Here is a 26,040-nt window from a genome sequence, read left to right as displayed (position 1 = left end):
TAATTGCACGGTAGAACGTTCAATTGCACCAAAAACAACTCGATTTCATCTCCAATGTAAGAAATTCGAAAAATAACAAAACCCTAAAATCAAAATTTCAATTTCTCAAAATTGGACGTGCCCACCTTAGGGGAAAGATTACCCATACCTCGAGGATCGTTTTTGACAACTGGACCGACGGCCAAAAGTCGCCGGAAACGGCCTAAATCGGTGGTGTGGCCGACGGTGGAGATTTGGTTTCCCAAGCTCATTGCTACGTCGTTGAGCATCGTATGAACGAACGGAGACCATGGCTAGACTCACCATGACCAGGGGAACAAAGCCCAGTAGGTCCGGCCATCCAATTTCTGCCGGAACAGTGAAATCGCGGTGGTGCAGCCGCAACTTTGCTGGCTTGCTGCGCTGTCGTGGGTGGTCGGATGGTTGATCCGAGACCACCAATAGAAAGGTATCGTCGATAGCTTTCCAACGCCACCAAGAACGCCTGAATCGGAGGTCGGGAGCGAGAGTTATGGCCGGTCAAAGTTTGGTCAAGAGGAGAGGATGAGAGAGAAGAGAATTCGGGAAGAGAGAGAGAATGCACGGGAGGGAGAGAGAAATGAGGAGAGAGAGGGAGGTTTCTGACTTTTTGGGTTTTAAAAACTCACTTTTGTATAAATTACAAGTTTACCACTCACTTCAAAAGCCCGTATCTTTTAAACCGTAACTCCGATTGACGCGTGCCGCGTGTCTACGAACTCGTGGACTCGAGACCTTTCCAACAGACCCAAAGTCAAAATTGAGAACCCACTAATTTTAAAAGTCAACTTTCGGGTCAAGCCCAGTTTAAAACAAAAATTAAAAATTAAACCAAAACCCTTTTTATTTTCCAAATAAATCCCAAAATCCTTAAAGTAAGTTATCAAAATATTTAAAATAAATCTTTGAAAAAACATTTCGGAGGTCTTTCACATTTCGTTTCCTTATAAAATCTCTTAAAATGAACAAAGTAGAATAAAAATTTTAAATTTCTGAGAAATTTGGGTTGGGTTGTTACATTGTCTTTAGTACATCTTCCTCCTTGATACAAAGTTGATGGTATCTTAATCGAAGGTCTATCTTGGAGAAAAAAACAAGATCCTCACAGTTGATCAAATAAATCGTTGATTTGAGGCAGCGAGTATTTGTTCTTCATCGTGACTCTATTCAGTTGGCGGTAGTTGATACACATTCTGAGAGATTCGTTCTTCTTCTTTACTAAAAAGCCGATGCACCCCATGGTGATGTACTGGGACGAATGAACCCTTTGTCTTGTAGTTCCTGAAGTTGAGTTTTCAGCTCCTTAAGCTCTGACGGTGCCATGCGATGTGGAGGTATGAAAATAGATGATGTGCCTGAATAGACTTATATGGTGAACTCTATTTCTCTTTTTGGGGGTAATCCAAGCAAGTCTTTGGAAATACATCTTCATATTCTTGCACAACTGGAATAAACTCAATCTACAGGCCATCTGCTTCCTCGATCTTGAGATTTGCGATTAAGCTTACAAAATCATCATTTTTTTAATTAACAATTAATCTAAGAAGATGAATTTCCTTATCTCCATAAAACTTAGAACTTCCTCCTTCTATTGTGCTTGTCATCTTATTTCCAAAGTCAATAATAGCTTGGTGTTGTGTGAGTCAATCCATCTCGAGGATAACGTCATATTCTACCATATCCATTATCTTCAAATCGAAAATAGTCTTATGCTCTACTACTTCTATTGTACAAGATCTACATATTCTATCTATTTTCCTTTCTATTCCCAAAGGAGATCCAACTTTCATTGAAAATTTCATAAATTCATATCCTAACCCTAAAATAGATGCAAATGATTAGGAGATGAAAGAATGGGTGACTCTCGAATCAAATAATATTTTAGCCCTAGAGTTGAACACTAGAAATGTACCTTCCACTATTTTTGGTTCAATCGTATCAAACTTCTGATCGATAGTATACACTCAACCTTGAGCAGGTTGTTCAAGACGCTTTATCCCAGGTGGAGGCGTAGGTCTAACTTGAGTATGTTATTTCCCTTGGCATTGTGATTGTTGTCCCATGGGTGGTCTCCACTGATTCTACAGAGGTGGATACGGTGCATGGTATTGTGGTTGAGGTGCTCGAGGAACTTTGTACATTTGCAGTTATGGGCAAAGCCTTTGGAGATGTCCTAGTTGTCCGCAATGATGACAAATTAGTGGGGCTAGAGTCACCCCATTTGGTCTTGGTGGTGGTGATTGTGAATAGGAAAAATTAGAGCAAAATGACTTGATATTTACACTTTTTTGCAGTTGAGGATGCCACATTCAATTTGTTCCAATTGAGGACTCCACTTTGGTAGAAGGTGCAATCAAGGATGTTTTGTCACTTCCGTCAGTTAATCCATCAATTTTAATGACGTGGCAGAGGTATTTTTGTCATTTCACTTCAATTTGTCCACATGTACAAAATAAATAATAACAAATTCTAATATTTTAAAACACTTTAAATCAATTAAAAAAAATCTCATCTTCTTCCTCCCACCCTTCCCCCATTATAATTTTTTATTATTTATTTTGTACATGTGGACAAAATTGAAGTGAAATGACAAAGATACCTTTGCCACGTCATTAAAATTGACGAAAGTGACGGAACATCCTTGGTGCACCTTAAACCAAAGTAGAGTCCACAATTGTAACAAATTGAATGTGGCATCCTCAACTGCAAAAAGGTGTAAATGTCAAGTCTTTTTTGCTCTAATTTTCCCTTGTGAATATCCAAACCTTGGGCGTTTGTTGCTGGGTCCTCCACTTGAAGGTCCATAATTCAAAATTTTTCTTTCCTCTGGAGTGCTCCTTTCAACAATGAATGCTCGATCCACTACCTCTGCATATTGAGTTAATTTGAAAACTACTACCTTATCTTTGATTGCTGGTCAATGGCCTTCCTCGAAACGTTTTGCCTTTGCTGCATCATTTGGTACCATATAAGGTGCAAATCGGAACAGTTCTTCAAATTTGGCTTAGTATTGGGTTACAATCATATCTCGCTGAACAAGATATATAAATTCCCTAACTTTGCCTCTCTCATTACACTAGGAAAATATTTTTCCAGAAAAATTCTTTCGAATTCTCCCCATGTCATATTTTCAATTCCATGCATACCCTGAACTAACTCCCACTAGAGATACGCTTGCCCTTCCAGATAAGTGCAAGCAATGTGCAATTCCTCTGGCACTCTTTGATTATTCATGCTTCTCTTAATTTGGCGTAGCCACTCTTCTGCCAACATTGTATCTAGCACACCTTTTGAAAATTGGAGGTTGAGAATTACAAAATTCTCCTTGGATTCTCATTACTCGTTCCACTTCATCTCAGAGCGTGGTCTTTTGTTTTCTCTAATAGCATTTGTCTTTGTCTTAAATGGCTACAATAACTTAATCGTTACCGTTATCATTCAAATCATGATTTTCTTGTGCAGCTCTCGCTATCTTAACATAGAATAAGAATTAATGCTAGTTAGCATTTCTACAAAGATAAGATAATTAAGTTTCAATTGTATTTATCTTACCACAAATACATATAATCTATAACCACACGGCAAAATAATTAAACAAACACTTAATACCATAGTTAGACATCCATGTATATTCTTTTTAGACTTTGTTATTTTTTACATCTCCTACCATCCATTTTCATTATCCTAATGTCTAAATCAAAATATTTCCAAAACATCCCCCAAAATGTTTCCAAAATATTCCCCCAAAATATTTTCAGTTGCCAAAATCAACCCCCCCTATATATGGTTATCTTTAAGTTAACTCATAGTACTCTTCATCTTACTCATCGTCAGAACTATCATATGTGACTAGTGGTGGGGGTGTGTGGGAGCTCGCCATAAGCTAACTATGTAGAAATCTTTAACACAGGTGTCACTGTTGCTATAGGTACTACCTCTATTACCTGTTGTTCTTCATGCAAATTTTGTGTTATTGATATGTCACGGGCAATCTCATAAATACCATCATCCATAGCCAATTCTAATGCCCCAACTAAAGCTCGAGCATGTCCTCTTACATTATTTCGAACTGACAGAACTGCCCCAGGATTTCACCCTGAAACCCGAAGGGGTCCTGTGGGATCCAAAATCTAGGAAAATCCTACCGAAAATTCGGCAGAACCTCCCTTGAAAATGGACTAACCCAAAAATTTCAAAACCTGTAAAATCACTTCTAAATCATCAACCACCTCTATCACAACCAAATAGGGTTTCAGACCCAACAATTTCAAATAAAAATCATCTTAAAATTTAAAAGTCGTTATCAGAGCCACTAATCTATTACAAGGAATTTTTACAAAGCTAGAATGACGCCTACAGGGTTCGAGTAAGCATATGGACGTATATGCCTCGACGTGATTGGCGCGACCTCCACCACTGCTAATTTGCCTGGGGGACAATTTAAGACAAAACAAGAAAAACTATGAAATAAACTCAGTGAGTGGACAGTTTTATAGATACGAAAACAAAAGTAAACTTCCTGTTTCAGAAAATCCTTCAAAACCACGTTTAGCACTAAGATCTCACGTCACTCTTTGAATCCCCCAGTTTTAAAACTACAAAATGTATTTAAACTTAAGAAATTCAATAAAACAAAATATAACTTCCCAAGATAACAACTTTTTAAAATAAAAGAACCATAAAAACATCGTAACAACAACCTTGATAAAATTTAAAAGAATTCCTCACTTAAAATCATATTTAATAACTTCTGAAAATAATCATTTAATTACCACCATGCTTATACAATAACCTGGCCATACACCTGTGCGAAATTCCTGCATCGCACAGGCATGCAATATCCTGGCCATACACACGTGCGGAATAAAATCCAGCACGTGTAGGCAATATCCTGGCCATACACACGTGCGAATAAAATCAGCATGTAATCAGCATGTGCAGGCAATCCTGGTCATACGTGCACGCAGAGCAACTCCTAAAGGGCGAAGCATCCCGACACATGGCCCAAAGCCTATATGTGTGCCGTGATGGGTCCCAAAGACCTATCCAATCTGATAACTTGGTGAGTACTGCAAGAGTGGTTTGAAAACCATTCTTCCATAACCCAAATATATTATTTTTCCACCGAAAATAAATATTATTGTACTTTCCCAAAAAGAAACTTAAAATTCATATGCCAACATACATAATTCGAATCAAATTCAATATACATAAATCAAAATAATACTTTTCGACAAAACTGAGTTATTAAATGAACCTTGTATATAAAATGAGAAACAAAATTCCTTTCTCAAAGCCCAACAACTCACTAAACCAGCATGTAAATATTTGATTTAAAAACTTATTTATGAACACATTTGAAATCCGAAATTCATCGCCATTGATCAAATCCCAAATCAATTCAAGATATTATGCATAATAGAATTAATGAATTTTTATAAATTCGTTTGAAAATCAAAGTTCACTCACATTTGTTATTTCTAAATCAAACTCAATTAACCAAAATAAAACGCAAATTTTATAAATCATTTAAAGAAACTAGAGTCCACTCACAGAAATAGCCTTAGCTAGCTTCGATCCTCCGCCGGATCGTCACGAGTCACAGCCGTGTCGCCTAGAATGAACAATCAAAGAATTAAAATTAGTTTCGACTCAAGACACTTAAATGTAGATGCATGCTCAACTTAAAGTCACAACCGACTCACGTTCTAGCTCGACGGTTTACGACGTTCAAAATTAAACTCACAACAACTTCTCCAATACCTCAAAGCTTCTCGGCTCTAACCAACATCACCAACCATCCAAATAATTCCTAAACTTAAAAGAAAATAAGCACAAGACTTATTTCGATCGAAAAGCTCGTTTAGAGAAAATTGGTATCGACCAAGTCTCACATTTCGTCCCAAAACAACTTCGGTTTCTCCAATCACATTCAACAAGGCCAAGATCAACAACTCACTCAACAAATGCCCAAAAATAGCCCTAAATTCACGAATGGCAGTGGGGGTTCATAATCACTGTGGGTGCCGCTCAAGGTGACTGCCCCAACTCCAAATTCAACCGATTAAATTTAATTTCAACCAAACCCACTAATTTTTTCAGTCCTAGACAACTATTGAGTCTCCTAGGGACGAAATTTGTCCTAAAAAACACCATAATAGCCCCCTATTCCGAAAACCCAAGATAACCCGAAATGGCAACAATTCCCAGAAATTTCAAATTCTCAAATACTCGAAATTAATCAACATAAGTTTAGGGAAACGAAAGCCCAATGTAAAGGGAAGAAATCTCACCAAAAATAGGGATGAAAGGGGCTGGGATTTGGCCGAATTCCGGCGAGACAGAGGGGTGTCTCTGGCATCGTTACTGTGCGTGTGAGGCTAGGCTGGCTGGACGGGCTGAGCTGGTCGGCCAAAGGAGGAGGTCGCCGACGAGTCTAGGTCAGAGGGAGGTGGTCGGCGACGTGATCTTTTCTGGTCGTGGTGGTGCTGCGCAGTGAGGTGTGCGGGAGAATAAGAGAACATGGGGAGAGAAAGAGAGAAGAATAAAGAGAGAGAGAGAGAGAGAGAGAGAGAGAGAGAGAGTGAGTGAGCTCAGGAGGGTCGTCGGGGCCTGGAGGGTGTGCTCGCTGGAGGCAGAGGCCGGCAGGGGTGGGTGGCAGTTGCTGGGTTGTGGGCGCATGGGTGGTTGCGGGAGAGAGAAGACCGAGAGGAAGAGTGTGGGGACAGAGAGAAATAAAGGAAGGAGAGAGAAGTTTATAGAAAATTCTAGAGAGAGAGAGAGAGATCCTCTTTTAAAAAAAAATCTAATTTTGGATTTTTAAACTCAATTTGTCAATTTTACGAAAATTGCCCCTCGCGTCAAACGCCCGTATCTCTCAAACCGTAACTCGGATCGACGCGTGCTATGTGTCTATGAAATCGTGGGCTCGAAACCTATCCAACGGACCCAAAGTCAACTTTGGGTCAAGCCCAATTTTAAAACAAAAATAAATAAAAATTTAAATCAAAACGCTTTTTATTTTCCAAACAAATCTCAAAATCTTTAAAATACAATTCAACATCCTTTTAAAAAAAATATCTTAAAAACATAGTTAAATAAAAATTTAAATTTCTAGTGGAAATTTGGGTCGGGTCGTTACACGAACCATTTCCCTTTGGAATTCAGGTGCAAGGTGAGGAAACATAATCAAGACATCTCTAATCTCAATAACCAAAAAGTTATGGGCATCTTGATTGACCGTTTCATTGTATACTGCTTGGTTAAGAAGCTATCCCCTCAGGACCGATGCAATAACCGGGGTCTATCCATTCCTTCAATTAGTTTCATACTGTCAACATAATTAATTGTTTTCATAGGGTTAGTATAGCATAACGAAATAATTGAATGCAAACAGCAACCAAAAATTAATCATATACATACATACCAATTGATTTTACTAGCATAATTTAGATTGTAGATAGAATAGAATCCTACCAATTCAACTTAGTCTCATTTCTCAAACTTATAAGCTCTAATACCAACTTGTCACACCCCAATTTTAGAAGCGAATTTGGAAATAGATTTGAAGTGTGAATTATGCCATATTTCAAAGTAAAGTAAAAATTCCTTCAATTATGACATAATAAAATAATATTAAATTCTCCTCCAGAAAATGGAGTATCTATGTTATAAATAAGATCCGAGTATGTGTAGTTTAAGCTACACTATCGTATATTACATAATTTATTCCAGGCAGCAAATATCATAATTTCAGCATTTCCTAGACATCACTTATATAATTCCTCTCTTGGGTATGAGGATTATCACCTGCATTAACTGTTAACAACGTGAGCTTTTAAGGCTCAATAGGGGCTTTTAGTTCCTCATGGCTGATTATTAATATCGTACATGACATAACCAAAATGTATGTTGATGCATGTATGAACACACTCCCTTACTAACCTTGTTGACCTATATATAAGGCGAACAGGCCCGCACGTCGACCCATACCGTGCATTTTACCACTTTGGCCATGAATACCTTATAAACATTTCAACACCCATTATTCACATAATCTCAATTAATTTCATTTAATTCTTCTTCCTTCCTTTTTTATTGGTCACTAAACTATCTACTTTCTCTTAGTACCAATATCAACAAGACAACTAAGACATCCACTTTCTCTTAGTGTACGTCTTTCATAACACAATTGAATTCCACCATCCATGCACATACAACTTAAATGATGTACATGTATTTCATTATATAAATCATGTCCAAATTGCTCAAAACAAGTACTCAAATGGAGTAATGCTCACAAAGATTTGTATATATACATTTATAACTGATAACAAACAACCTGAAATTAAACTCATATCATATCATAAACAAACGGTGTAAGAATAATACAAAAATCCATAAAATATTACCACACATATAATTATATATTTATATAGGTCAATCCTTGGGTACATCCTACCTCAACGTCGTTGAAGAAATTCGGACTTATAAATGCTCTAAGTTAATTCTCGTATGTGTTTGGAACTATTCAACAAATAAAAAACTAATTTATAAACAATTTAATTTGGGTGAAAATTATATTTTCTACACTATGTGAAGAGAGTGTTAGTCACACTCTTTCTTGTGGTTTTTGGATGGTTCCAAAAGTTATACCATTGAATATAATTAAAAAATTAGAATTAAAAGGAGCAAAATGAGTGGTTGGGGTCGCCGAAAACCGCTACACCCGTCTCCACGCGCCGGTGGTGCATGTGGCGATCACTGGCCAGTCGCTATACATCATCTTTCTTCAAAACAATTTCTGTTTTCATAATTTTTTTAGTTTTTATCTCAATTTTAGCTCGACTTTTAATCTATCAAACCTTTGCTGTAAAACTTTATTATATTTATTTTTCTCGCAAGTATACGAGTCTTTATAGTAAAGTTCGTACAAAAGACGAGGTCGAACCCAAAAGAGTGTTGCAAAAGAGACACTAATTTAGAATTAAGTTAATTTATCTCTAACCTAACTTAGAAGATTTTTGTGAGTTTTTGATAAAAGAAACTAATTAACATCAAAATAAAATGGTAAATATGGGTGGAAGGGTCTAGAAATTGGTATGGAACCAAGGTCTAGCATCTACACCACCATGTAATTATTTCTAGTAAAGATCTAGCTATTTCCCAAAGAAAGGAGAACACCAAAGACTCAACTTGATGTCCTCACTAAAGATATTTATATTTTAAACACAAAATAAATGATTTTTTTTTATAGTAGATTTTGTTCTTGCTTAAAGATACAACCTCTAAACATCCTAAGTGAAACCAAATTTTAGTAAGAACTAGAGATCAAAGAAAATTGCTTTAAACTTTTAACAACCAAGCATAGATGTGGAAAAGAATCTTCTAACAACCCATGATACATGGCATCATGGGTGAAAGTTTACTCTTTTCACAAATTATAAACAAGATCTATAACTTTGATGAACTAAAACATGAGAAATAAACTAAAAATTAACTAGAAAATATGACATAGTGGTACTTCCCTTTACCTTGGTAAGAGAGCTTAGTGACCACCCATGGTGTTCATAACATAAAAATAAATTGCAAGAAATAAAAGGGCTGTTGCAGATAATGTGAATGTCCTCATCAGATAATTACATACCACATTTCATGTATTTATCTTCATAGATAATCATTTAATATTAGCTAGATAAATACTCATTTTATTTTCCTGTATTTATCTTAGTGATAATGTATTTATCATAAGAGGTATATCTGATGTAAATGTTTATCACTTGAAGCCTATAAATAGAGGCTCTATGGAATGGAAAAAGACACACTGTTCTCCCATCTTTTCTTTCTAAAGTTCTTTATTTTTACAACACGTTATTAGCACGAGAGCTCTAGTATAATATTGTTCTTTTCTTCTATTATTATAGTTGCAATATTACGCCGATGACAATTTTGAGGCTTTTATTAATAAGAAGCAAGAGCATATGTGCTCAACTCGATTGCTCTTATTTTTCTTGTTCGTCTCTTTAATCTATGCTACTGTGAGTGCATTGATTACTCATATTGATTATTTAATATAAGGCAATATAGATTATTACATGTTTTGTTCCTTGCTTTTCGTTTATAACTTTGTAACTTTGTTATAAGCTTCTGTCTATCATGTAAGAATTCCTAATGGACTAATTACTGGTGTATTAGGAATCAACTAAGCATTATGATTTACAGTCCGAGAAAGGGCTATACTAAGTCAATCCGGATGTTCTTGTCAAGTTGTGATTCTACTTTGACAAGGATTAAGGGCCTGATTAGTAGGATTTACTAAGTCCTAATTAGATATGTATTAGGAGTTCTTATTCTAGTAGGTGTTTGGTTAGAGGTACTTGATGTACAAGTAACACCTTTATGGGGGGACTCTAATCTCAACACTACTATATAAGAACAAGTCCCTGCTCTCACAATATGATCTGCAAATATTCTCAGCCCCATATTGAGTTGCACTAAGGATTGTAGAGAGGAGAAGACTTGTTCATTATGACATCATGTATGTGTTCTTGACTTTGATTAAGTTATTTAATTAATCTTATTGCTTGTGTTTCTTGATGTTTATGATCTACAGAGAATATGTGCTTACATGTGGTATCAGAGCCATTCATACACATCTTGAAATCAATTTAATTTTGATTAACTGATTTTTAAGGAATTTTGTTGTTTTAAATAAAAAATATATAATAATAATAATAAAAGGAATAAAGCCTACTGTATGCTTGACACACAAAAGGCCCAAACCACCATGCTCGTATATCATATCCATAACAGAAGATAAACAACACGCAGACCAAGAACCACAGCAAAAGAAAAAGAGATAGACTTTCCAGCAAAAAACAGTATTTGTTTTTTTTTATTTATATTTTTCTGATCTCTAACACTCGATCTGGGGGATACTCGTTTCTATAATTGGGGCTTTTGGTTTTTCAATTTAAAAAACCTTTTGAAATCAACTTGGGTCTTCTCCTTCGACTATAATTGGTTTCTTCTCTTGGTTGACGATATGCCCATATATGTGAGAATATATTTTCTGCTGTGCGAAATTGGTTTATGCTTGCAGGTGCAGTACATCAGGTAAGTAAGAATCGAAAACTATAATTCCAGTTTTGTTTTCCGATTTCTAGAGGCATACAAGGGGTGCCAATAAGTTTTAATTCCGCAAAAGCATGCTGCCCTTTGTGCATTTTGCTGATATGGATTAATTGATTGTATATGTGTGTGTATATATATATATATATACTGGTTGCAAACTGTGAACAAAAATTTTTTTTTTTTTTTTTCGATTCTGGGAATTCTTTTGAGCTGATTTAATGTTTCTATGTTTGCAATACTCGATCATGAATTCTGGTTGTATATGATTCTTGCTGCAATGAATGATTCTTGTTTGCTTATATGGTTGCCGGATCATATATACTGCCTTTTAATTCCGTTCTTGAGTTTTTTATCAGACTGTGAAATTAGTTTTCCATTAGAAAACATCTTAAATTGTACTTCACAGATAATATAAACTTAAGGAGTTATCTTGATCACAGAACAAGAGTCTAGGAAGCTTAATAATTTGTGTTGCCAAAGCAATGACTTTATTAAAACCTTCTAGACTAAAGAACAAGATCAAATTGTGATTCATACTTGATTAAGTAAATGGTTCTCCCAAAGGAGGTTTAAACTTTTACTTGATTTTGAATAGAGTTAGCATATTACAGTCTAGACAAAACATGTATTTTCTTTATAAATCTTTGCTACTGCCTAAAGGTGTTGAAAGTTTTATGATGCTAGATATGTTTTGTTGAAACTGGTTATGTGACGCCCCGAAACTGGGAACACCACAGCGGCACCCGTCTTAAAGATCCTGAGACTATAATACCCCTTACCCCGAGTATTATATTCCCAAGCTCTCTAAAACGAGTTAAGCCCTTTTTATTGAAAAACCTGGGTTGGATCAGAGTAGTAAAAATACAACGGAAGAAATTACTGAAAATGCATCATATTATAAATAATAGTAAAGAGTACCAACCCGTGAGGGTTATATGTTTCAAATACACTAACCCTAATGCTACATAAATAAACAGTAGATAAACAGATATGTCAGGATAGTCCAACCCACGCCAGAGTGATTCAGTCTTCAACAAAGTGGTGCAACAAATTGGACTCATAGATAGCCATTGGGATATGCCACCTACGAGGATGAAAGAGAAACACCACCACAGATCCAAAGAAAGGATCTAAACCAGATAGCAAGACTGAAACTGACAAGCTGCAAGTGCCACACCCACGACCTCAATCTTGGTCTCCAACAACTGGATTATCTGCACTCACAAGAGTACAGTAGGGGGTAAGCGTCACATACGTTCATCGCTTCCCCTCGAGGGAAAATCCTGGTTAGGTTTGAAAGCAATACTCGAAGATATAGGATTTCAAGGAAAACAGTTTAAAAGCAATGCACACCCAAAAACAGGGTATCAATATCAATGATACTGTAACCAAAGCCAGTAATGATAAAGATAATTATGCCAATAATCAGTGAGTAAAGCCTTTGCATGCTCATACATCTTTTTCAGTGAAAATTCTTCCTGTCACGTGACATAGTTCAGAAACATACCTGCGACCGATCACATACAGGCCAACCGCCAGTATCGGAAATTCAACCACCACCTCGATACTGTGGTGAGAGTATCCATTTACCTGGTAATACCACATTGGTTAGCCTCCCCAGAAGGACATTCGACTAACCAGTCCGTACTTACCCCTCCGGAGGTTTAGGGGATCGAAACCCAAGGTCACAACACATGCCCGTTACTCTCAGGTCGTCCAAGGTATCACACAGAAAATCACACAAATATGCCATACAAAAATCATGCACATTCTCTGTGAAAGACATTTTCATATACATATAGTACGAAAATAGGCAGGGAATCCAATAACCGGGATATGGTACCTTCCCCCTACCTGTTTTACCAAAGTGTGTCCCTTGCCTGATCCCTTTCCTGTGTCTGGGTCCCACTTGTACCTGTTGGGAAACTGGAGATCCGAATCCGACGACAGCTATTAGGAACGTACTAAACGTACTCTCGACCTTGTCTGTTAAGACCAGGTAAAATTTAGAGGTTTGGCACTAGCGTAACTTGCTAGGCTTCTCTAAATTCTTGATCCGGCATGACCCTGCTCCCCGAGGCAGACAGTCATGTCAGACCGTGTGGTTTCTAAGTTTATTTTAATTTATTGTCGAGGAGGTTGATCAGATATGAACCTTACAACGTGACCAGGTCAGTGCATGGGGAAACTGAGGGAGCTCTGGCTCAGTACCCAACGCTTGTATGCTCATGGACTGACCTTAGTCATCACGTTATTTGGTTACCACTGATATGGCCTCAATATTTATTAAGTTCATTTAATAACAACAGTTAAACGGTGTTTCGTCTATAACCACCACTTAAACAACAGCAAATTAAATAAACTGGGTTAAGGGTACACCTGTTGAAGACTTCCCACGAGCAGAGTCTCGGTACTACTAGACTTGCTAAATAATAAGATTAAAATAGCCTAATTAACAAGAGATTTATTTAACAAAATTTTAGCAGAAATTCGACAGGGATCAAGAAATTACCTATGGAGCTCAGAAACGATTTTTTTAAAACTTCACCAAAACATAGCCTTCACACTACTAGAATTGAAGAGCTCGTCGCCACGATCGCGTAGGCGAAATCGGATCGTCGATCGGAGCTCCAGAACTCAAGATAAACTCAAAACAAGATTGAAGAAGAGAGAGAAAGGAGGAGAGAGGAGAGAGAATCTCTCTCTTGGGAAGCGTGCGGCTGAAATGGATGAAGAACCAGCAAGGGTGCGCTGCTATTTATAGGAAGGCTTGACTGAGTCAACTCGGTCAACTCGTTGACTCAGTGGGTGGACTCACCACCAACCGTCGCCACGTGTCAAGTGGAGAGGCTGCCACGTGTCGCGGGCCATGCAGCTGGTTGCACATGCAGCCGTCGGATCAGATGGGCCATGCGAGATCCAACAGCCCAGATCGTGCCACGTGGCGCGATCTGGTATTTCCTATTTTATTTTTCTTTTTCCTATATTCCCCAACTTCAAAAATTAATTAAAAAAATAGCTCGGGACTCAGAAAAATACCCCGAAAAATACTACGGACTCGTATCGACTAGTACTAATTAACTATGAGGTCAAATTACCAATTTGCCCTTTAGAAAAATTTTGAAAATTTCAAGCTCCACAAACTAAGATAAAATGCTTTTAAAAATGAAATTTTGGGAAATTCATAAAATAATCTCCCGGACTCGGAATAATACGAGACTTGCTCCGTTGGGTTCGTGAGTAAAAGTACCACCTTTTAAAGGTCTAACTTGGGTCAAAACTCTAGTCAAAGTTGGCCAAACAATTAAAGCTTAAGGTGAAAAATACGATTTTCCGCCAAACAAATTTCTAGAAAAATTCTAGAAATTAAAGAAAAATTCCAAAATAAATTTGGAAAATTTTGGGTCTCACAGGTTATATGGTTTTATCACTTTGTGTTCTCTGCCCAAAGGTGAGACTCAATGACAGACTTAAAGAGAATATGGGGTGAATTTTACTTGAATTTTGTTTTGATTTTTCAAAACTATTCTTGTTTTTAAACTAAAGATTTAAAACACTAAGAAAAAACTACATTCTTTTCTACAGCATCTTCCCTTAACTTTGCCAACATAGAGCCAATTAATGGAACCAATTTTTAAAAGGTGGAAAAAAGACCTAGAAATCTGTCTAGGCCTAGCTGGGATGGTTTTAGCCTTAAGAGAGGATATCTAGCAAAAGATTTGGGGCTTTAACTTTGCTTGATTGGCTTAGAATTAGCATATTATGGCAAAGGGTGACAATTGTCTTGTGATATCATGTGCACTTTTGTGCAAATTTTGTTTGAGCTAGTTATATTTCTTGTCCAAAGGTGTGATGTAACAACGCATGAATGAAGTTTTGGTTTCAAGAAAAATTTTCAGTCAAATTTGTTCGTGTCTTTTTCTTTATTAGTTTTGCACTATCGTCTTATATTATACTGTTTGATTTATATAAATTATATTTTGGTTCTAAGTATTCTGACCACATAATGCATCAGATTAATTTAATGGATCAGATTCTTCAGTGCAAATAAAATCTATATTAGTGAATTGGAAACCAAGATATTATGGCTATTTTGGTTTCGGCAGATTTATTTATATTTATCTAATGCCATCTAGCAGACTAGTTTGTCTATATATATAATTTGATAGATCATTGTGGTGTATAATATGTATGCAATTTGTTATATATTTTTTGGCTGTCATATATCATTCTTTGTGTCCAGTGGTTATGCATAAGGAATTGTTGGGACTGATAAGCACAATTGAAGCTATTCTCGCATATTGATTGGTGTGCTTATATTTTATTTTGAGTCATGAACTCTTTTGCTATGAATTATGCTTCCATTGAGTTAGGATCCTTATTTGGTTGTTTGGTACTTTTGTTTATTCTTGTACCTATAAGGAATTTTTGGAATACATGTACAGTATACATTAAAGAAATTACCTAGATACATTGGTGTTATAAAGATACTTTTATTAGATCAAGAATGTTAAGGCTTATATTATTGCATATTGTTTGTTTAATCATCAAACACCATTCTTCAAGGGTCCTGAAAATGATGCATGAAGTGAATCTTATTTTTGCATATATAATATATGACCACTACTTGGTGTTAATGTGTGTTTTGAATTTTGGGAAACCTAGTATGTTTCATGGCTTAATTGAAACTTAAATGATTAGCCTAATATCTGTTCTTTAGGTTAATTTTGGCTGTTTAATTATGAATCTTTTGACAATGTTAATTTGCTTTTCGTAAAGAATTTATCCAATTTTTTTTTTCTGCTAATAAAATTAAAGTTCTTTAGGTCTAGCAGAATAGTGGGAGTTATTTTTTTCGTTTATCATGTAAGGTTTTCATCTTAAATAAACTAAGTAAGTTAAATAACTCATGTTTTGCATTAAGTCATTTTTTATGGATTTAATCAATGCGCGCTTAAGATTGTTTTTTTTATGGTTTTGGGCTGATATTATTATCGATCGTATAATTGATGATAGTCCAAGTGGGAGAAATGTAAGAACATATATGGACTTATCACCAATTACTAAAGACTGAACATAATAATATATGAAGCCCTGCAGAATAAGTAAATTGATTAATTTCAAGGAGACCTAGTAAATCTAGGTTACTAGATTCTACTATGAATAAAGTTGCTTATACCTCATTATCTTGTGCAATATCAGTTTGTTTTTTATTTATGGATATTTAAAGTTTTTTGAGCATATAGCCTAAAGTTTGGATTTAACATACCAATATTTATGTGCGAATAAGGCATTATACTTGGTATTTATGATATATCTATGTTTTATTCTAGAGTGGCCGCATCATCTAGGATTATAAGGAGATTAAAATTTGCAATTAGTCATTTGATTGGTAACTTTTCCCCACATGGAGGTTATTAGATATTAGAGTAATTGGAATGAGATAATAAATTAAATTCTTTTATACCAAACAGGAATAGATTTATCATGAAATTCTTTTGAATGTATTAGTCTCTTTGTAAAATTAATTCCTTGACAAATTATTAGTGTATTGTAATCTTTACCCACAAAAAGTTTACAATAATTTATGCACAAGTTACTGATTTCCTTAAAAGAAATAATTGTTTTTTGGAAATACATATAGTTCATGTTCTGTAAGTTTAGTTTTGCTGCTATTTAGACATGAAGTCATTTTGTGGAGACATATTGTAAAATTTAATTTACTGTTTTCATAATTATAGGTGTACATTAAGTACATGGCTACCATATGTATTATATTGAGCATGTTATTGATTGTTAAATACTGAACCTTTTTGGTTAAAGGGAGAGTGAACCAAAATAGAAAGAGAAGCATGACCCTACTCACTACAGTGTATTTGCTTAGAGCTCGGGTAAGGAAAGAAATTTATTTAAATTCTTGTTGTTACTGTATTAGATAATGTCACCTTCCAGATTGAGGTTGTGCTCTAATTTGCTGTCTCTTGTGACTTGGGTTTATCCATGCTTTGATTTGAGAAATAATGACTTACTTGATTGGTATAGGACACTTGGATTGGTAAGAACTAAATTATTTGTTAAACTGTACAGAGCTATACTCTCATCTGTAAAATAGTGCATGAAGAAGAATAGCAAATTGAAATAAAGCATGAGCACGAACAGTATGGAGTAATAATAATGAATCCTTTTATTCATTATGTGATTGATACCTTACTTATCTAATTTTGGCGCAAAGACAAAGTTAGGGATGGTGAAATCCATGTAGTCAACATTGACACACAACATGCTAACTGACTTTTTCACCAAGACTATGCCTTTAGGATTTTTCAAAGAACATGTTGCCAGAATGGATGTTTTGGAGTCTTTTGATGTTGTAGATTAGTGGGAGTTTGTTATTTATTTTCAAACATTGTTTTGATAATTTTGAGTTTTGGTTTATGAACTTATTTTGGTTACTGACTTCCCAGATATGATGTTTAAGTGCACATTCAGATGAATGCATCATTTGTTAGTTTACTGATTTGGTTATGTTTTTAATTTTGAGAAATCTTACTCAATTTACAGAATTGCGACTTTATAAAAATAGCTATTTATTTGTATTGATTAGTTTAATTGAAAGACAGGTATGGAATGTAGTTTCATTTTGGAACTCACATGCTTCTTTGAAGCAATTAAGGTAGATTCTATTCTGAATCATCAAGAATGGACAGATGTGCATCAGGTTACGAATCTTTTCAGAACAAGCACATTGTTACATGTCTATCAGGTGGTTTGTGAGATTATTTGATTTACATTGGTGGTCATGGGATGCTTGCCTTTTCTGTACTGCAAGATTTTTCTATGGTTCCATGTAAATCAGTAGTTGATCAAATCACGTTACAGGTTTTGTCTTGTATAGCTTATGTGATCACAAAGGAGTTTTGGATTGTTTTTGTAATGTTCTTGTTGATCATTGGTAATTAGTCCAAGTGGGAGAATGTAAGAATTCCTAATGGACTAATTACTGGTGTATTAGGAATCAACTAAGCATTATGATTTACAGTCCGAGAAAGGGCTATACTAAGTCAATCCGGATGTTCTTGTCAAGTTGTGATTCTACTTTGACAAGGATTAAGGGCCTGATTAGTAGGATTTACTAAGTCCTAATTAGATATGTATTAGGAGTTCTTATTCTAGTAGGTGTTTGGTTAGAGGTACTTGATGTACAAGTAACACCTTTATGGGGGGACTCTAATCTCAACACTACTATATAAGAACAAGTCCCTGCTCTCACAATATGATCTGCAAATATTCTCAGCCCCATATTGAGTTGCACTAAGGATTGTAGAGAGGAGAAGACTTGTTCATTATGACATCATGTATGTGTTCTTGACTTTGATTAAGTTATTTAATTAATCTTATTGCTTGTGTTTCTTGATGTTTATGATCTACAGAGAATATGTGCTTACATATCACAGGTTTTATAACTTTGTTTCTTTCAAAGTTTTGTTTGACTTTTTGATCTAATCTTTTTATAGTAAAAGATATTTTAAACGAATTGAATAGGATCCACTAATAGCTAGATCATGACACTGCTTGCATGATTATCTAATTAATCAATTAGTCTTATCTCATTTAATATTTTCTTGTTATATCTTTGGATATCTACTATCTGACAAACAATTAGTTGTCTTTAATCAATTAGATGATTCGCAATTATGAATATTATTCCACCTTGCTCACCGAATGCTTAATTCTAGTTTTCTTTATTTGAGAATAATTTTCAACCTGGAGTATTATTACGTAAACAAATAATTAATTTAATTGTTTGTTTTGTATCAAATACTGTTTGATTCAAATTTTTAGTCAAGGCCGATTGCATGAATTTCTTTACATGAGTTTTTTAATTAAATTTCTTTATGCAATTATACTCATGTTTATATATGGCTATACTTTCATACGTGACTTATCTACTATTGTTCCTAAGTCTTTTATTTGTACCATTACTTTATCAATTATTTATTACTTAGTTAATTCATATTTTGAAGTGAAGTTCAAATCTATGCCATAGAACCTGAAGTTCTAAATTAAATTTATATGTTCTTATATCAATGAACCTGAAGTTCGAATAAGATATGCAAAGACTTTAGAACCTGAAGTTCTAATTGTATTTATGGCGTCTTTTACTTTAAACCTGAAGTTTTTGGTATATGTGTATATATATTGGAAATATTAAGAACCTGAAGTTCTATAATTATTTTTCATGAGTTCTAAATATCTAATTTTCTTTATGTAGAAAATGACGAACTTGACCAAACGAGAATTTGTTGAACTCAATATCTCTGTAAAGAACTATTTGTCCTGGGTCCTTGATGTTGAGATCCATCTTGAATCCATGAATCTTGGTAACACTATCCAAGAAAGCAATAAAGCGTCCCCGCAGGACCGTGCCAAAGCCTTGATCTTTCTTCGCCATCATATTCATGAAGGGCTGAAGAGTGAGTATCTCACTGTCAAAGATCTGCTGACTCTCTGGGATAATCTGAAAGAGAGATATGATCACCAGAAAACTGTGATCCTCCCTAAGGCACGCCATGATTGGATGCATCTGCGTCTACAAGATTTCAAGACAGGTTCTGAGTACAATTCTGCACTTTTTCGAATCAGTTCTCAACTCAAATTATGTGGTGAGAAAATTACTGATGCAGAACTGTTGGAGAAAATTTTCACCACTTTCCATGCTTCAAATGTGCTATTGCAGCAACAATACCGTGAGCGTGGGTTCAAGAAGTACTCTGAACTGATCTCTTGTCTTCTCCTTGCTGAGCAAAACAATGAGCTCCTGATGAGGAACCACCAATCCCGTCCAACTGGGGATGTAGCATTCCCTGAAGTGAATGCTACTTCATCTCGTAGCCGTAGTCGTGGTCATGGTCGTGGTCGTGGCTATGGGCGTGGTCAAGGACAAGGGAGTGGTAATTGGCGCCGTAATGGTTAAAGTGGCCGCAATAATAACTTGGGTCTTAAAAATGCGCAAGCATCACATACTCACCAGAAGTGGAACAAGCAAGACAAAGGGAAAGGTCAAATAAACAAAGCCCCTAAAGCTTCTGAGGGTGCCTATCACAGGTGTGGTGGGACTGGACATTGGTCGCGTGCCTGTTGCACGCCCAAGCACTTGGTAGACATTTACCAAGCCTCTTTAAAGGGGAAGGTTGAAGTCAATTATGTTGACCAAGTTCATGACCCAATGGACACTTCAGACCCAGTGGACATAAGTCATCTTGATGTCTCTAATTTCTTCGCTGACACCGATGCAAAGTCTTTTGATGCTATGATTGGTGGTGGGGTTGTCCATCCCAATTAATTTGTCATTTATTTAATCAGTTTTATTGCTTTCCTTAGTATTTGTTTCAGATTTGCATCTGTTACTTTTATTCAGTTGTTTTTCAGGTTTGCACCTGTAAGAATAATTTTTATTATCGAATAAAATGTCATGGTTATTTCTTTAAATTGAAAGTAATTATTTTCATTTATTTTATTGGAAGGCATTAAATATGGACTGCGGTGGTCAAAATCATGGCAAGATATTTGTCTTGTAGACAATGCGACTACGCACACTATACTTCGAGATATGAAGTATTTTTTCAATATAGCATTAACAAAAGCTAGGGTAACCACTATATCAGGTTCTGCAAACCTGATAGAAGGCTCCGGAAGAGCCCATATTACGTTACCCAATGGAACTCAACTGTCCATTAGCAATGGTCTATACTCAAGCAGATCCAGAAGAAATCTGCTTAGTTTTAAAGATATTCGTTTGAATGGATATCACATTGAAACCACAACTGAGCATAATGCTGAATATCTTTGCATTACATCCAATATTTACAACCAGAAGCGTATATTGGAGAAATTCTCTGCTTTCTCATTTGGGTTGTATTATACAACTATAAAATTTATTGAGGCCCATGCTGTCATGAACCCGAAGTTCATTGACCCAAATATTTTCATGCTTTGGCATGACCGGTTGGGTCATCCTGGGTCCACTATGATGCGTAGGATTATTTCAAATTCTTGTGGGCATCCATTAATGACTCAACATCTGGTTGAATCTAACAAAAAACTTTGCACAGCTTGTTCACAAGGAAAGTTGGTTATCAGACCATCTCCCTTAAAGCTTGATATAGAATCCTCATCATTTCTGCAAAGAATTTAAGGGGACATTTGTGGGCCCATTCAACCATCATGTGGTCCATTTCGTTATTTTATGGTTCTAGTTGACGCATCCAGTAGATGGTCACATGTTTGCCTCTTGTCAACTCGTAATGTTGCATTTGCTAGGCTATTGGCTAAATTACGAGCCCAGTTTCCAGATAATCCTATCAAGTCGATTCGACTTGACAATGTTGGTGAATATACATCTCAAGTCTTTAATGACTATTGTATGTCGGTTGGCATTGATGTTGAACATCATGTTCCTCATGTCCATACCCAAAATGGTTTAGCAGAAGCTTTTATCAAGCGCCTTCAATTGATTGCTCGAACTTTGCTTATGCAATCAAAGTTGCCAGTTTATGCATGGGACATGCTATTTTACATGCTGCGTCATTAGTTCGACTGAGACCAATGAACGACTTGGGAGCCAGCCAAATATTTCACATTTACGGATTTTTAGGTGTGCCGCATATGTACCCATTGCACTTCCACAACTTACTAAAATGGGTCCTCAACGGAGGCTGGGAATATATATTGGTTTTGATTCATTCTCTATCATTAGATATCTCGAACCCTTAACAGGTGATATCTTTACCGCACGTTTTGCGGATTGTCACTTTGATGAGACAGTCTTCCCACCTTTAGGGGGAGAAAAGACCACCGTTCCTGAAGAACGGCGTGAATTATCGTGGAATGTATCCACTATGTCTCATCTTGATCCTCGTTCTATGCAATGTGAAAATGAAGTACAACGGATAATTGATCTTCAAAAGATTGCTCATCAAATGCCAGATGCATTTACAGATATAAAAAAGTGACAAAATCACATATACCAGCTATGAATACACCCGCAAGGATTGATGTCCCAGTTGGACAATCAAATGTGCCAGCAAATGATTCTTCTGTTGCACGCCTGAAGCGTGGCAGACCAATAGGTTCAAAAGATACAGTTCCCCAGAAGAGGAAATTAAAAGTAAATTCCAGCGAAAATTGTGAACCCACACTTAATGATTGTTCAGTCTTAGAACAAGACATGGTCCATAATGAGACCCAAGCCCCAGAAGAGGCACAGGTACCTAACAATAAAGAGATTTCTATAAATTTTGCATGCAATGATGAATTGTGGGATCGCGATGAAATGATCATTGATGATATATTTTCATTCGCAGTAGCTACTGAGATCATTAAAGCTGATGATAATCTTGAACCTAGATCTGTTGATGATTGCAGACATAGGCATGATTGGCCTAAATGGAAAGATGCAATTCAGGCTAAGTTGAACTCTTTAGAAAAACGTGGCGTATTTGGACCTGTAGTCCAAACACCGCACAATGTGAACTCTGTAGGTTACAAGTGGGTGTTTACGAGAAAGCGTAATGAGAAAAATGAGATTGCAAGATATAAAGCACGACTCGTTGCACAAGGTTTTTCTCAAAGGCCTGGAATTGACTTTGATGAAACATACTCTCCCGTTATGGATGCAATCACATTCAGATATTTGATAAGTCTAGAAGTTTCAAAAAAACTCGACATGCAACTTATGGATGTTGTTACTGCATACTTATACGGAGATTTGGATGCTGATATTTATATGAAAGTCCCAGAAGGACTCAAATTGCCTGAAGCAATTAAAACAAAACCACGGAATATGTACTCTATCAAATTGAGACGATCACTATATGGGTTAAAACAATCTAGACAAATGTGGTACAATCGTCTTAGTGAATATTTGATAAGAGAAGGGTATATCAATGATCCTATATGCCCATGTGTGTTCATAAAGAAGTCAAATTCTGGTTTTTCCATAGTGGCAGTTTATGTCGATGATATGAACTTAATTGGAACTCCTGAAGAGCTCATAAAAACTGCCGAATACTTAAAAGATGAATTTGAGATGAAAGACCTTGGAAAAACCAAATACTGTCTCGGCCTGCAGATCGAGCATTGTGACAAAGGAATCTTTGTCTATCAATCAACATATACTGAAAAGGTATTGAAACGCTTTAATATGGATAAAGCTCATCCGTTGAGTACCCCAATGGTTGTTCGGTCTCTTGACACTGAGAAAGACCCATTTCATCCTAAAGAAGATAATGAAAGGGTCCTTGGTTCAGAAGTACCATATCTTAGTGCAATAGGTGCTTTACTATACTTAGCACAATGTACAAGACCAGACATAGCTTTTTCGGTAAACTTGTTAGCAAGATATAGCTCCACTCCAACACATCGACATTGGAATGGTATTAAGCATATCTTACGCTATCTTCGTGGAACAACTGATATGGGCCTATTTTATTCAAGTGAATCCCCCAATGGCCCAAAGTTTGTTGGATATGCGGACTCTGGATATCTATCCGACCCGCACAAAGGTCGCTCCCAAACTGGATATGTATTTACTTGTGGAAATACTGCGATCTCATGGAGATCTACAAAACAAACATTGGTCGCTACATCTTCCAATCACTCAGAAATACTTGCCCTCCACGAAGCAAGTCGAGAATGTGTTTGGTTAAGATCAGTAATACGACATATCCATAGTACTTGTGATCTACCTCTAATAACAGATATTCCAACTATCATGTATGAGGATAATGCTGCTTGTATTGCTCAAATCAAAGGAGGATACATCAAAGGTGATAGAACCAAGCACATTTCACCAAAATTCTTCTGCACGCATGAACTTGAGATGAATCGGGAAATCGAAGTCAAACAGATCCGTTCTTGTGACAACCTTGCAGATCTCTTCACCAAAGCCTTACCAAAATGTTCATTTCAGAAATTTGTACATGGTATTGGACTTCGTCAATTTTCCCAACTATCAAATTAATGGATGCAATCATTAGGAGGAGCATCCAAGTACATCGGACATATGTGCGTTGTACTCTTTTTCCTTCGACTAGGTTTTTATCCCACAGGGTTTTTCCTAGCAAGGTTTTAATGAGGCAACATAAGCACGTCCAACGCTATTTCAATGATCAAGACAAGGTTGTATTCTTTTTCCTTCGCTTAGGTTTTATCCCACTGGGTTTTTCTAGCAAGGTTTTAACGAGGCAGTTTATCATTGATTTGTGGACATCCAAGGGGGAGTGTTGCAGATAATGTGAATGTCCTCATCAGATAATTACATACCACATTTCATATATTTATCTCCATAGATAATCATATAATATTAGCTAGATAAATACTCATTTTATTTTCCTGTATTTATGTTAGTGATAATGTATTTATCATAAGAGGTATATCTGATGTAAATATTTATCACTTGAAGCCTATAAATAGAGACTCTATGGAATGGAAAAAGACACACTGTTCTCCCATCTTTTCTCTCTAAAGTTCTTTATTTTTAGGGTTAAATACAAAAATGGTCCTCGAACTTTGACTAGTGTCTCAAAGTGGTCCATGAACTTCAAAATGTGACAAATTTGTCCACGAATTTTTCAAAGTGTATCAAATTGGTACAAATTTATATTTCCATCAACTCTGTTAACGGAAGTGATCATGTGCACTGCACATGACCACTTTTATAGGGGTATTAATGTCCATTCAGACCCTCCTTTAACCCACATGATCAATTTCCCTCCATGTTTCTCGTTTCCCACCATTTCCTTCCGATTACCCCCTCCAAGTTTGACTCCCACTTAAAATATAGGGTACTTTAATAAGGTGTTTTAGGTTTCAACGAAAAAAAACAAAAAAGAATATTTCAGAGAAAGTTTAGATTCATGTTTGGTGAATGAGAAAGTGAGATCTGAAGGTGGAATCAAATCGTGACAGTTGGAGGCCAAAATTTCAACAAAGCAAGGATGGCTCCTCAAAAGAGGATAGAACATACATTGCAACCATTGTATGGTGAGTGTTGGAATATTTAGTCTAAACTTTATTCATTGTTTAGGGTTTATTAGTACAGGGATTAGTGTTATTCTGTCTTTTTTCTTTGTTTTATTGTATGTGGTTCCATTATAACTATTTGATTAGAGTTTTTATATTTGCTTTCCTGCAATAATTCTTTTCAATGTTGGCACGTACTGCTCTGCTTGGTTGGTGAGGGTTTTAAATTTTTGTTTGGTGTTTATTTATTGAGATTTGAATATTGATTTAACTGGATGGTATTTAATTTAGGGTATCTTATGATCATTGAATTCAGTAGTTAGAAAAACATTAGAAGTTGAATATTGAAAAAACTAAATAGTAAAATAAAAAGAATTCTGTAGAAAGGGAAAATGGGTGTCTAAAGTAAATGGGTCCATCAAATATTAAATCTTTCTTATTTAACACTATTCAGATAGTTTGAATGATTCTTTTATTTTAATTTTTTTTGTCCCATGCTCTTTCAAGTAATGATCTGTGACTTTGTCATGCTTTTTTTTACTCATGGTTTACTTACTCATGAATATTAAATATTGTTTTGATATTGGATATTGTTTTGGTCAAGTTTGGGTTTATCTAAGCATTGTTTATTTATTTTCCTATATTTGTAGATGTGGAGGAAGAGTTTGAGCCATTAATGCATGAGAAAGGGAAAATGCTTGTAGAGTATGACACTTCTATTCTTGAACATGATGAGGTAGTTGTTGAGGATTACGCTGAGTCAAATGAGAATAATGATGATAATAAAGATGAAGATTCTGATTTTTTGGACTCTGCCTATGAGCAAACAGACGATGATAAGGCATTTGATGATCATGTAGACCGCAA

At 35.8% G+C, this 26,040-nt stretch overlaps 2 long non-coding RNA genes and 1 pseudogene across 2 annotated transcripts; 1 reads left to right on the top strand and 2 right to left on the bottom strand.

Annotated features, from left to right (window-relative positions):
- Positions 1-4,255: 4,255 nt before the first annotated feature.
- Positions 4,256-6,761, bottom strand: LOC147299549 (uncharacterized). Its single transcript, XR_015120020.1, has 3 exons — positions 6,312-6,761; positions 5,572-5,632; positions 4,256-4,446 (listed from the first exon to the last, which is right to left on the bottom strand). It is a non-coding gene; the product is annotated as an uncharacterized LOC147299549 (long non-coding RNA).
- A 5,500-nt stretch (positions 6,762-12,261) lies between these two features.
- Positions 12,262-13,863, bottom strand: LOC147299548 (uncharacterized). Its single transcript, XR_015120052.1, has 4 exons — positions 13,664-13,863; positions 13,531-13,576; positions 13,006-13,077; positions 12,262-12,365 (listed from the first exon to the last, which is right to left on the bottom strand). It is a non-coding gene; the product is annotated as an uncharacterized LOC147299548 (long non-coding RNA).
- A 5,563-nt stretch (positions 13,864-19,426) lies between these two features.
- On the top strand, positions 19,427-20,494 carry LOC147299547 (uncharacterized; annotated as a pseudogene).
- Positions 20,495-26,040: the final 5,546 nt, after the last annotated feature.

This window comes from Dryas octopetala, chromosome 1 (assembly GCF_963921425.1).
Source record: "Dryas octopetala chromosome 1, drDryOcto1.1, whole genome shotgun sequence".
NCBI lineage: Eukaryota > Viridiplantae > Streptophyta > Magnoliopsida > Rosales > Rosaceae > Dryas > Dryas octopetala.
This window is presented reverse-complemented; position numbering and strand designations above follow the sequence as displayed.